The sequence below is a fragment of the Typopeltis vanoorti genome, chromosome 11, assembly GCF_054136105.1.
Source record: "Typopeltis vanoorti isolate ZY-2024b chromosome 11, IOZ_Tvanoo_1.0, whole genome shotgun sequence".
NCBI classification, from domain to species: Eukaryota; Metazoa; Arthropoda; class Arachnida; order Uropygi; family Thelyphonidae; genus Typopeltis; species Typopeltis vanoorti.
In genome coordinates, this window is record NC_143559.1 from 133,565,157 (window position 1) to 133,577,508 (window position 12,352).

The 12,352-nt window shown below is 37.2% G+C and overlaps 2 non-coding genes across 2 annotated transcripts; both read right to left on the minus strand.

The window, feature by feature from the left end:
• Positions 1-292: 292 nt before the first annotated feature.
• Positions 293-481, minus strand: LOC150102067 (U2 spliceosomal RNA). The gene has a single exon (XR_016549106.1). It is a non-coding gene; the product is annotated as a U2 spliceosomal RNA (small nuclear RNA).
• Positions 482-9,416: 8,935 nt separating this feature from the next.
• TRNAL-CAA (transfer RNA leucine (anticodon CAA)) lies at positions 9,417-9,532 on the minus strand. Its single transcript has 2 exons — positions 9,495-9,532; positions 9,417-9,462 (listed from the first exon to the last, which is right to left on the minus strand). It is a non-coding gene; the product is annotated as a tRNA-Leu (tRNA).
• Positions 9,533-12,352: the final 2,820 nt, after the last annotated feature.

The following is a 12,352-nucleotide window of genomic DNA, read 5'->3' on the forward strand; positions in this document are numbered from 1 at the left end:
TGAAAGGTCAATATCTGGGTGAATGAAGGTGATCTCAGATGTTAAACTAGAGCTCGGTCTACTGTCAGTTCCGTTTTGGTGTCATCATTTCTGGTAGAAGCGTTTGGGTGCAGGACCCAAAAGTACCCATTATTTCTTAAAGAGATTTGAAGTTGTGACCCATCTTTCCTATTGGGTGGAGAATCCGCTGCACTGCAAGGTGTAAGAAAATTAAGCATCACTTATAATTTGTCACAATGGCTATCAGGAGCTTAATTAAATTTATTTTTTTAATTAATTACTCTCCCCCAAAGGGGAGTGAGCTGACTCTGGAGGTAGTGCAATACCAGGGCGACTCGTAGCAAAGGTGAAGCAAGCTCCGAGCTCTTCGCGCTTTTCAAAAATCGGTTTTATATCTTGAGTCCCGCTGGAATTCGTATCAGATATTTAGCTGATAAGAACAGAACACCATTTAAGTAAAATTTCTTCTCCAAAAAGTAGGTGGTCCCTCAGATCACCCAAACCTCAACCCAAAGAATCATTTTAACTCATAACCCTAAGATTCTCAGCGGATCCTCCATCGAGCAGAAATCTTAGCCAAAAGGCGATGATCAATAATATTTTTTTTCGATTCTGTATGTCTTTTCGATTCAATTAATTTTTTTATGGTTGCTCTCAGACGATGGAAAAATGTAAACAGTCCCAACGTATATATTGTAAGATAATTTCAAATGCAACGTAAGTGTTGCAATTTAAATTGAATTCATTTATTCATATTTTCACAAAACTTTAATCTCATATTCCACATGTAAAGAAGAATTCTTATTTTGTATTAAGTCTAAAAACCGCTTATTTTCTTCCAAATGAAAGCCAGGGGCGGCTCGTGCATAAGCACTGCGGAACTGCTGCACCAACACTTTTTCTCGATATATAAATATATTTATTAATTTATTTATATTTGCTTGTAATATTTAATTTTATCATCAACAATCCTATACAATTCTCTTATTTTGTATAAAAAATAATAAAAATCCATCTTGTAGTGCTTAGGAGGGCGAAGGGCGCTAGCAGCACTGTGTTTACCACAGTGTCATATTGCTACGCGCGCAAGCATATGCACGTCATAGCGAGATGAGAGCTGTATTAGCGTAATGCGGCACTGTCTGTCGCGCAGTTCCACTGTTGTTTATATTCAGTTTGCGCCAGTGGTAGAGTGTTCGTAGTGCTTATCGTGTTTACTCCGTTTTCTTTAAATATTTGGGCATTACAATTAAATCCCTTAATTGTAATGTCCAAAAATTGTAAATCCATTCCTTTAATTACAATTAAAGGAATGGATTATTTTATTTTAAGTGATTTTGAATTATACCAAACTGTATAATTTTATCGATAATAAACAATATTTTTTCATGTTTATTTTATTTTTTTAATTTTTATATAATTTTGATATTTTATCCAAACACGTATCCACCGTATACTTTCAGTGCTTATTTCAAAAGTTGCAGTAGCTCCACGATTTCAAGCCACGAGTCGCCAATGGTGAAAGCTTTTCCTAAAGACGGACAGATTGAATGTTTGCCGCATATACGACACGTTTTCTTTATTTTAACGTAAGGAAGTGATATCCACAGCAACTCAAGAAAGCCCACAAAGTGACTTCTTTTTATCATTGCAAGAACGTAAAACTGCGTTTCTTTTCCGTGGCGTGGAGAATCCTCTCAGTTGGTTCTTCTATGAGCCCAATCCATTGTGTAGTAGCCATCATGTTTTATCCTCCTATCTTAGATAGGAGTAATAATAATTAAGTATATTTAGCGACAACAAATGCCCAAATTTGGCAGATACATCTTGCAGCCTTGACATAGCCCTACAGTCATTCCCACAAAGTTCCGACGATGGTCAGACGATGACCGAAACGGTCCACACCCCGTAAACCCTTGCCCCAGTTTCCGCATTAGGATACCCTTCCTCTTCCTTCCCCCCCCCCTCTCCCCACATCAAAATAACATATATATATATTTATATATATATTATTAATAGTAACCCGGGTTCCCAAACTTATTTCCCGTGTCCCAAGTACATCCCCATGTTCTTCCCCCCCCCCTTCCACAAGAGCTTGGATTTAGAAGGCATCTTTAAACCAAAATCAAGGTATGTACATAATTTTTCAACATTTTTTATTCTGCCATAATTGCCTTCTACACTCGCCCGTAATGTCCTAAATTATATATATATATATACCCCTTTTGAGTTATGTTAGCCAATGTATTAAATATAAGGGACACTCCTAAACAAAAACAGGCTAAAATAGCCGTTAATTATATTATATAAATTAGTAATAATAATAATAATTCTCATAAGTGTATCAAAATACAAATAAAGCTTTTCATTACTTTCCCTTCTCCAATAGAATGTAAGCATCCCTCTTTTAGCACCAACTTTCAGAAATATATGAGATGAGTAAAAGATTGTGCTTCATGTCTAAACCTTTCACCATCTTTTCAGATGCATATCCCCCGTCAAACAGATGCTGCCATCTCGTGTTTATAATTCAAACTATTGTAGGGAAAGATAAATCTATGTTCTGATGTCGATTTTCTGAAATTACCATAAATCAGTCTTCAGGGTATTTTTTATTTTTATTTATTTATTTTTTTTTTACAGTGAAAGTTTCTTGGCACCTCTTCTGTGATAAATCTAATTCGATTAAAATGAAATTATAAATAATTTTTCTACGAGGTGTTGGGAATCTGAACTATTGTATATCGTGTTTGCCAGCTGTTTGCTTCGTCTGGTCTGTTTATCTGTTTTGCATCAGACGGGGGAGGGGGAATTAATCTCTGATTTCCGTGTGTGATCAGCAACTTTCCTTCAGTCGCAAGGTCTTGCAAATGTTTCTGATATTCGACCCGGATTTATTCCCTTTGCGTTCCACACTGTTAATATTTCCTCCTCGATAAGAGATCGCGAGTTAGTTTTTGAAAGCATTGGACTGCGTTCTGTTGTTGCTATTTATACTCAAATTCGCGTTGATTACCCCGTAATCACGTGCCTTTCTTGCCTCCACAGTTGTAAGATAAATTTATTTATATTAAATTATTGGTCTTTACAATTTCAAGAAAAACTTACTTGAAATTGCCAAGGAAAAAAAAAAAGTAGTTCCAGCAAAGTTATCCCGCACCCTCCTTGTTAGGACACGTATTTCTCAAAAATCTATTTTTAACATTTTTTTGTCATCAGATTCACGTGTACTCTCACAAGGAACGTTCGGGATATTATGATGACTACTTGCTATTCACAATTTCTCTCCGAATTCGTCTGTCACGACTCCAACATTGTTAGAGGTCATACTTCGGCCTTCTAAGGTGCTTGTTCCCTTTGTTGGTGTCCTTTCGGTTACTGTGGTTTGTAGGTTGGATGGTGTTACAAGTCCCAAATGATCTCATAAGCTGTTGAAGAACTCCCGACATTGTTTACATTTCAAAAGTTTAAAATGCGTTAAGGTTGCTGTATTTCGACTCTGAAATTTTTGATGTACAAGCATTCTTGATATAGGTGAGATCGCCTTCATTCACACAGCGCCACACCCTCCTGATTCCTCTAAGTGCCACGTTATCTGAGGATTATCATATACAGTGTAAGGATTTTAAAATTAAGAGTTTAATAATCATCGCAATCATCAAATTCCTGATATGTAACTTTTTTCCAGATAAGCATGTGTCGCCATCTGTTATTTTAAGAAGGTACTATTCAGTTATGTTTTTTTTTTTTCAAATAAAATTCGCACTGCGATATTTTCCTCCATTTGTTTGTTTTATTATTATTTATTTGTTATATTTTTAGGAAAAGCTAATAAAGGAGTTAAAACATATCTATAATTACGGAGGGATCAATTCAACAAATCAGGAACGAATCTCTAACATTAAACGATGAACGACAAGGTTTTAGATGTGGAAGCTCCTGCACACACGCAATGAAACAACTAAAAACTTTTGCTTTTATGCCTGGAGATGGAAGCAGACGTGATAAATCTGTTTTCACGTATAAACATTTCCCCACCTCGCTCACTCTGCAATTTCTGTGCAAGAACATCCAGTGGAACACCGCAGGCGTTCTTTGTGCACCCTCTTTACTTCCTGGATATGCTACCATGATACTTTTCTCCAAAAGTTTGGCACTTAAGGATGATATCACGAAAAATAAAAAAAAAATGTATTGACGTTGCATATAATGGCAAATATATGCTTCTATCTTATAATCCTCCTTTATTGACCGGAGGGAGTACCGTTTTAACCCTCACTTTTCGAAGATTGATGAATCTGCTCTCTTAGCCGTCACTGATGGCTGGCTTAAGGATAAGGTAAGCCAGACCCAAGACTCAGATTAAACAACATGGTCAAGGGCACTGATAATTCTTTAGCCGCTTCACGCAAGACCCGTGCCGGTATACCATCCAATCCCACAGATGTATTCACATTAAGGTTCTGTAATAGACTATTCACCTCCACTTCATTCATCACTATTCCCGTATAAACTAATGGTTCCTTCATTTTTTTAATGTCACCACCTGGATGATATGCTTTTGCAAAGTGCGCGCTCAGTAACCCCACTATATCGACTGATTCAGTGTGACCTCCTTACCATCGTCATTCCTAAAAATCATTTTGCTGTGTACAGTTTTTTTTCTTGCTTGCAGCATATTGAAAGAACTGTTTGGGATTCTCTTTTGCTTGCATAGCTAGTTTCCTTTCATAATCCGCTTTTGCTGTTTTTACCATACTCGTTACCCTTCTGGCCTGCGCTTTATACCGTTCGTGTGCCTGCAGGTCACCTTTCTCTTTAAATTCCCTCCACAGTTGTTTCTTTTTTTTGCAGCTCAAGTTTAATGGTGTTATTCATCCATTTAACCCTTACTTGTTTTACTATTCGGACCCTAGGTATACAATCGGCCATAACCTCCTGTAAATTCTCCTTGACCACTTCCCATGCTCTATCGACGTCCAGCCCTTGCAGTTGTACCTGCCATGGCACTGAACCAAGCAATCTCCTAAGCTTGTCATACTTGCCAGCACGGTAATTCCACATATACCCTGTCTTAATCGAAAATTCCACACCTTTAGCCATCTCCCAGGGCAAGACCTTATGATCACTCTCACCAATAGGTGGCAACGTGGTCATATTCATTACAGTCAAACAATGGAAGAGCATTGGAGGTCGGCGAGCCCGCTTGTGCCATAACGATTCACAAATCTCAAGGAGACAGTTTCGATCGAGTCTTCTTTCAGTACGACAAGTTTCAACAAAATCAACTGGTGTACGTTGCACTAAGCAGAGTCACTTCTATCGACGGGCTGTATTTGACTAACGAGAGAGATGATTATAAATTTTATCACGGGTACGGAAATTCAGCACCCACTATCGGGGAGATACGCGACGAATACGAGAGAATGAACAAACACCACTTGCCCACGCTGGTGAGCGAGTTGATAATTTCTGTGGTCGACTGCTGCGATCACAGAGGAGGTCAGATATTAAACGTAGATGATGATCATGACAACGGCGAAAACTCACTGCGGGGAGTCTTAAATGTCTCGGTGATTAGCGCACAGAGTTTGGTGGAGCACGCCGAAGATATCGAAACTGAGTCCATTATGAACAGATCTGACTGCTTGGTCATCAGTGAAACCTGGATGGACGATGCCACACCTGTGAATGTATCTGGTTTCGAACTTAAAGCATGTAAGAATACAGCCATAGAAAGGCGACGCAATCAACCGTCAACTTCGTCGTCATCATCCAAACGCACCGCTGGAGTCGCCATATGCAGGAACCTCAACAGCTTCATCGATTGTCAACGTATCGTTACCACTGATGTCAGTCGTAAGCAGCTTAGAGTCGAAGAACCATCAGCGGGAGTATATGCCTGGACGACGTAACGATCAACGGTGTATCTAAATTTATCCTCGGAGCTGTGTACATTCATCGGAACGCTTCATCGTCAGCGATATAATGTTGTATCTATTGATCCCTGCTGCAATACTCGAAAAGCATAAAGAAAATAATCCCCAGCATCGAGACAGACCTGCATACGCCCACCACCATCACCGGTGACTTCAATGTCGATGTGTCACAAAACCGATCACTGCAGGACTTTATGGAACGCGAGTTTAATCTCACTTATGTTCGGACCACGGCGAACCACGCTAGCTACTACTTGTATTGATTTGACTTTTTTCGCCAGAAACTTGGATGTTTCTTGTCTACCGTTTGCATGTTGCTTCTCTTACCATAGACCAATGATAAATAACATTATAATCGATTATTAAACTTGTTTTCATTTATTTACACTTCCCAACACATATAATCCGCTGGCGTAATGTATTCACGTAAACCCCTCCGGCCGTGCTCCGACAGGGCCACACCCGATGTTTGTGCTCCGATTGGGCTGTAGCAGAAATTAAGCTGATAAGAAGAGATGCTCCCCCGTTGGTCTTTTGACTAAGGTCAAAGTTCAGCCCTCTTTTCATGAGCTTAATATCTGATATTGACACCATAATTTTAAACATTGTTTTAACAAGGCTGTTAAGTGCTGGCAGCTTGCTATACCTTTACCACGAGTTGTCGTGGCATTGTACTACCACACTTCTCTCGGATTTTCGCTTTTGGGCCTTTTCAATAATTTTAAGCCTTTTAGCTAAGATCGATGGTAAAAGTATTTTTTATTGTAGGTCGCCATCAGGAAAGTTTGAAAAATCGTGGAGTATATGAACTGTTTTTCGTGTGCTGCCATCTCGTATTCGAAATAGAAACTAAGCTTTTTGTTCAGTTTTGTTATATATTCTTTTATTTTTTTTTTATAAATTCATTTCGATATATTCTTGACTTTTGTAATGATTAAAAAAAATCAATTATCAATAATATAATAAAAACAAGAAAACCAAAATAAAATGCTGTTTTTTCCCTTTCAACAGATTAATGCAACGAATAAATAGTTTTCTTAAACAAAAATAATTGCGTCAAATTAATTCTGATGTTCGTTTCCCTGATTTCATTCTTGCGAAATCTGAAAAATGGAAGGTTTCTACGCTCGTCGCTTTATTCGTGTTATTTTGAAATGCCATGGCGCATGCGTGATTTATAGATTCCAAGAATAGCTGCGCAGCATAAAAACAACCAAAAGTATATTAATGTTTTTTTTTTTTTAAGATTAGTAAAAGAAATAATCAAAGTAGTCTATAATAACAATAAATTGCATTGTTTTTTTATAATAATGTTCATTATTTATAAAAAATATTTATAATTTTTTTCTGCACTGCACCGAGGTCCCGTGTAATGCAAGGCCCTATGCTGTACTACCTTGCGTAACATGTGTAATTGCGGGCATGCACATTATATATTATTTCCCCAAACTGTACAGGGGTAGTGGGGTTCCCCGTCCGCTAAAGCCCTTTAGTTCTCTATAGGGGCAGGCGAGACCTTCTTTTAGCCTTATCTAACCTTTGGAGATTGAGCCGGAACTTCAATATCCATCTGTAGCCAATCAGAGAAGACTATCACTAATACTGTACAAGGCATCTGCTGAAGATAGGTAGTTGACAAGTGTCGCCATCTCGTGGTCGATAAACCTAACACTATATTTATTGTCGGATATAGTGTCCGATCTAGGGTCGATTTTCTTGAGTTCACAGAACAAAAAAACAAAGTGTTCGGAAGAAAAAAGAAGTGTTCCTCGTCAGAGATCGACTAACTTGAGAACAGATCGAAAAACGCTTAGAAAAAGTTTCTCTAATCGGCGACTAGAATTGAATTTAGGTCGTCTTCGCATGGCCTAACGTTATGGAGGCACACGTCACTTCCATTGAGCTACACTTTTACAATTTTTTTTTTTTTTACAAAGAACAAAGTAGTCAAAATTTTACCACACACTTCACACATGAAAGATGAAGAACACACTTAAAATTTCTTTTCAACCTTTTTTTAAAAGTGATATATCATCGATACGAAGTTGAGTCTCTCTGAAAGAGTTATGAAAGAAAAGTGGTACCATCATTCGGTGAGAATTGCAAGTTTAACTATTATTATGGTCAATCAGGCTTCATGTGCTGCTCAAACAAGAGCACAATGAACACTCTCTCTATGTTCACTGGGCATCTACAGATGCCGTATGGTCACTCCTATGCTCGGTGATGTGCCACACCAGGCCTCGCCATGTAGTCCTGTTGTTGCTTTTCTGGCGGCCTCAACTCTCTGAAGATCAGTCACTCCACACACGCCATCCATCCATCTCATTGATGGTCTACCCCTGCCTCTTTTTTCCAGGAACTTTACCTTCTATTGCTGTTCTGAGAAGTCCTCCTTCCATCCTTTCTATGTGTCCAAAATATTTTAACTTTCTTCTGTCAATATCCTTAAGGAGCCTTCAAGTTCTAATCTTTTCTAACACACATTCATTTGTGCGCCTTTCAGTATGTGATATCCTCAACAGCCTTCTGTATCACCACATCTCAAAAGCAGATATCCGTTTCTTATCTGACTTCTTGTGGTTCCAAGTCTCACATCCATAAGTCGCTTTTGGAAAACCACAGCATCCAAAATCCTCAGCGTTGTTCCCATGGAGATAGATCCATCCTTCCAGATTTTAGACAGGTCTCTGACTGTTGTTTTAGCCATTCCTAATCTTCTTCTGAATCCTCTGAACAGCAATTCTTCACATTAATAATGGATCCCAGGTACTCGAACTTGCTGACTGCCCCAATTCTTTCTCCATTAAGGTATATTTGTTTCTCGAGAGATTCTCTGTTTGATTTTCTTGAGAACTATGATCTTTGTCTTGCTAGGATTAAGTTGAAGTCCTCTGTTATTACTCATCTTGTTAACTTTGTCAAGAATGAGTCCTAGTTCTTCCATGCCATTACAAAGGGGTACTATAGCATCAGCTACAGTATTAGCATACCCTAAGATTACTGATCAATCTACCTCCAATCCGAATTCCTGTCCTGAGCTCATCCAATGCTTCACGCAATCAACATCGCAACGTTCATCCAATGAACACTTCTTGATATTTATTTACTACAATGCGAAAACATCTCAGAAGGACCTGCCTGAAACTGATGCTAAATGACTGAAACATCTCGCAAGAGAACTGGCGTCATCAGGTACAGAATTGTGTGTGTGTGGGGGGGGGATGATGTTTGTTGCTTTTTTCTGGTTTGGTTTCTCTAATTTTCGCTCGTTTAACAAATCGAGGGCATTTTTTGAAGCTTAGAAAATATGTAAGAAAGAACTATCACGCAGAGTCGAGCTATATTTGTAGGAATATCAACAAAAGTGTTTCACAATAAAGAAAACAAAAAACATATAAACAAAACTATGCTCTGCAGATATACGATAAAAGTAGAAAATAAATAAAAAAATATATAAATAAATAAAAAAAATATTGTCAGGAGTGGGATTCGAACCCACGCCCACATTCGTGGACCAGAATTCACAGTCGCATTACGCGAAAGGAAACAATCCTTGAGTCTGGCGCCTTAGACCGCTCGGCCACCCTGACACACGACAAGAACTTTGTAACAGAGCATTTTACAATAAATAAATAAATAAAATTAAAAAAGTCAAAAATAAAATAATATGATTATGTTTCTATTATTTTTCTATTGTTTTATTTTTATGTTTTTTTATATGAAACATCGTTTAGGCGAGTTCAAAACGAATTTGCCATAAAATAGAGAACAAGAATTGTTCATAAAAGTTAAATGAAATTCAGCGGGCTATAAACAAAAAAAAAAATTAATTTAATAATAAAATTTGGTAAATGTAAGAAACGTTACTCGGAGTTAATTTCTAAGCTTCTCCATTTTGCATTTTTATACTTCGAAACTTTATTCATTCAGCTGCTCTTCGCACCTTCGCACCAATCAGTTGGGCTTTTTTCCCATAAGACATCGTTAACGTAACTTATAATATTTCTTACATGCTAAAAATGATAAATGTATGGTAAAAATAATGGAAAATAATAAAGATAAAGAATTATGAATATTTCTGTTTCGGGAGTTCGAAGTTGTAGACACAGTCCTTGAACCAAACGCAGCTTGGTTTTCTGAATCTGAAGAGTCGAATTTACTGTGAGAGTTGGGTTCTGGAGATCCGAAGATGTGGTCGATGCACTAACGGGCAAAAGTGCAGGAAGCTCGCGCAGTTGCTAGCTGAAGAGACAGCCGAAGCCAATAAGGATATCAGACTATTGCATTATGTCTGTTATTAACAGGGGCGGTTTTCTGAGCTTTTCGTGCACTGCTAGCGAGAAATCTGAGTTTCTGGGAAGACACAATTTGCTACCTCCTTGTCGGATTCATCAAGGTTCTTCTAGTGGAATCCTCAGTGTAGGAAATAAAGTTCTTTGGCTACTTTGTGTCCTCACTTCGTGAACTTTGAGAATTTTCCAGATAAACCAATGTCCCGAAGATGTGACGTCACTTGAGAATAACCCGGATGCACAATTATTATTATTATTATTATTATTATTATTATTATTCCTGACACTTCCAAGGAGTCCGAAGACTCATCGCGGGAGGACACCTACAACTAACTCAACCAGTACACCGAACCTCTACTACGAATCATCTCCATCAACGCCATCTACCGCCCACCACAACTAGTATTTTTTGTCTGTAAATTGCGTTTGTTCTGAAGGGCCGATTTGTCTGTATTATCGCGATAGCTTTGTCGCAGTTTCAAACAACAGCTTTTTTACTATCTGAAATAGGAGTCAATAATTCAATGTACGAAATATTTAATAATAATAATAATAATAATAATTATTATTATTATTATTATTATTATAAATAAATAAATAAAACAAAATTTAAGTTGGAAACGGTAAGTTAGTAGGGGAGGGGGAAAGACCAATTTTAAGTAGATGCTGCCATCTGGTGGTCATAAACGACAGTCCTGGACATACTCGAGATGAAACTATTTGATTTTGTACGCACAGAGCCACTAATAATAGACGAAGTAAACCTAAAAATGTGAATGAATATGGGAAGAAATAAATAAAAAAACACAAATTCGTATTTCAGCTTTGTATTCAAAAGTGTTTTAAAAACAGAATATGAATTTTAAAAAAAGGTTTTCCTTTCAAATATTCGATTCTGCTCCAGCAACGGGTAAAGCAAATCCAGCTGAATGCTAGTTAGGCTTTCCTGTCAATTAAAAGGTGAAGAAGCGATGACTTTGTGTGTATATTAAAGGGTAATTGCACCAGGAAACAACAATTTGAATAATATATTAATAGCGAAGTTATGAAGGTAACTTATATTCAGAGGTTAAATTAATCCGGGGCCCTGCTCGGAACTTTTATATTCACTATTATTTTATTCCCAATTGTTTAGTTTCGAATGTGTATATAAAGTCGCCTGATTACGATTAATATGCTAGAAGTATTATATTAATTCGTAATTTTCTATTTAATGTTTCCGGCGGTGTGTAAGACAAGGCCTGGTGGCTTTAACTCCACCAGAATAAATAAATAAATAAAATTTTAAAAAATGTTGCGAAAATCTAGCAATAGCTTCACATTTATGATCCTTACGTTAAGCGCCCCGGAGCTTATTCGTTTAGAATTTAACTTATATGCTTATATCCTCGTATGTTCTTTCTTTCTTGTGGTTCTATCAGCTACTTTAATATCATTTTTGTTCAAGGTGTTTACCAGAACTTTCCAGACCCACCTCCCTTCGTATTTTCGAATTAGAACATCAAAAATTAAACATATTGAAGAATTGATGGGAATTTAAGCTGGAAACCGCACATCGCCGATGTCGTAAATAAAGTAAGGATTATGCTAAACAGACTTTACTACCTAAATAGATTCTTAAATTTAAATATGTTAAACATATTATACTCTACATCGATTCGAAGTGCACACTAGAATATGGTATTTTAAGCTGGGGAGGAATCGATCGCACTACTCTGAAACCTTTAGTCTCGACTCAGAATAAAGTAATTCAAATCTTAACTAGAAACAAATACAAGGATACTGCAATGTGCAATAAATACACCACACTAAGACATACTACCCCTTAGATATTTATACGTCTATAGGGTACTATTATTCATCAAAAACGACAACGAATACGTAAATATCAAGCAAGTTACTTTCCTTAGTAGACGTAAGGGCCTAAAATATTTAGTTCCAAAAGCAAATAAAGAAGCAACACACAAACATTATACTTATTTATCGCCAAAAGTATTCAACACACTACCTTTAACAATAAGAAAGGAAACTAACCCAAACAAATACAAACTTTAATCAAAGAGTATTTATTTTCCAACAGAAATGAGGAAGCTCTGTTCAAAATAATTGTATAAAGTA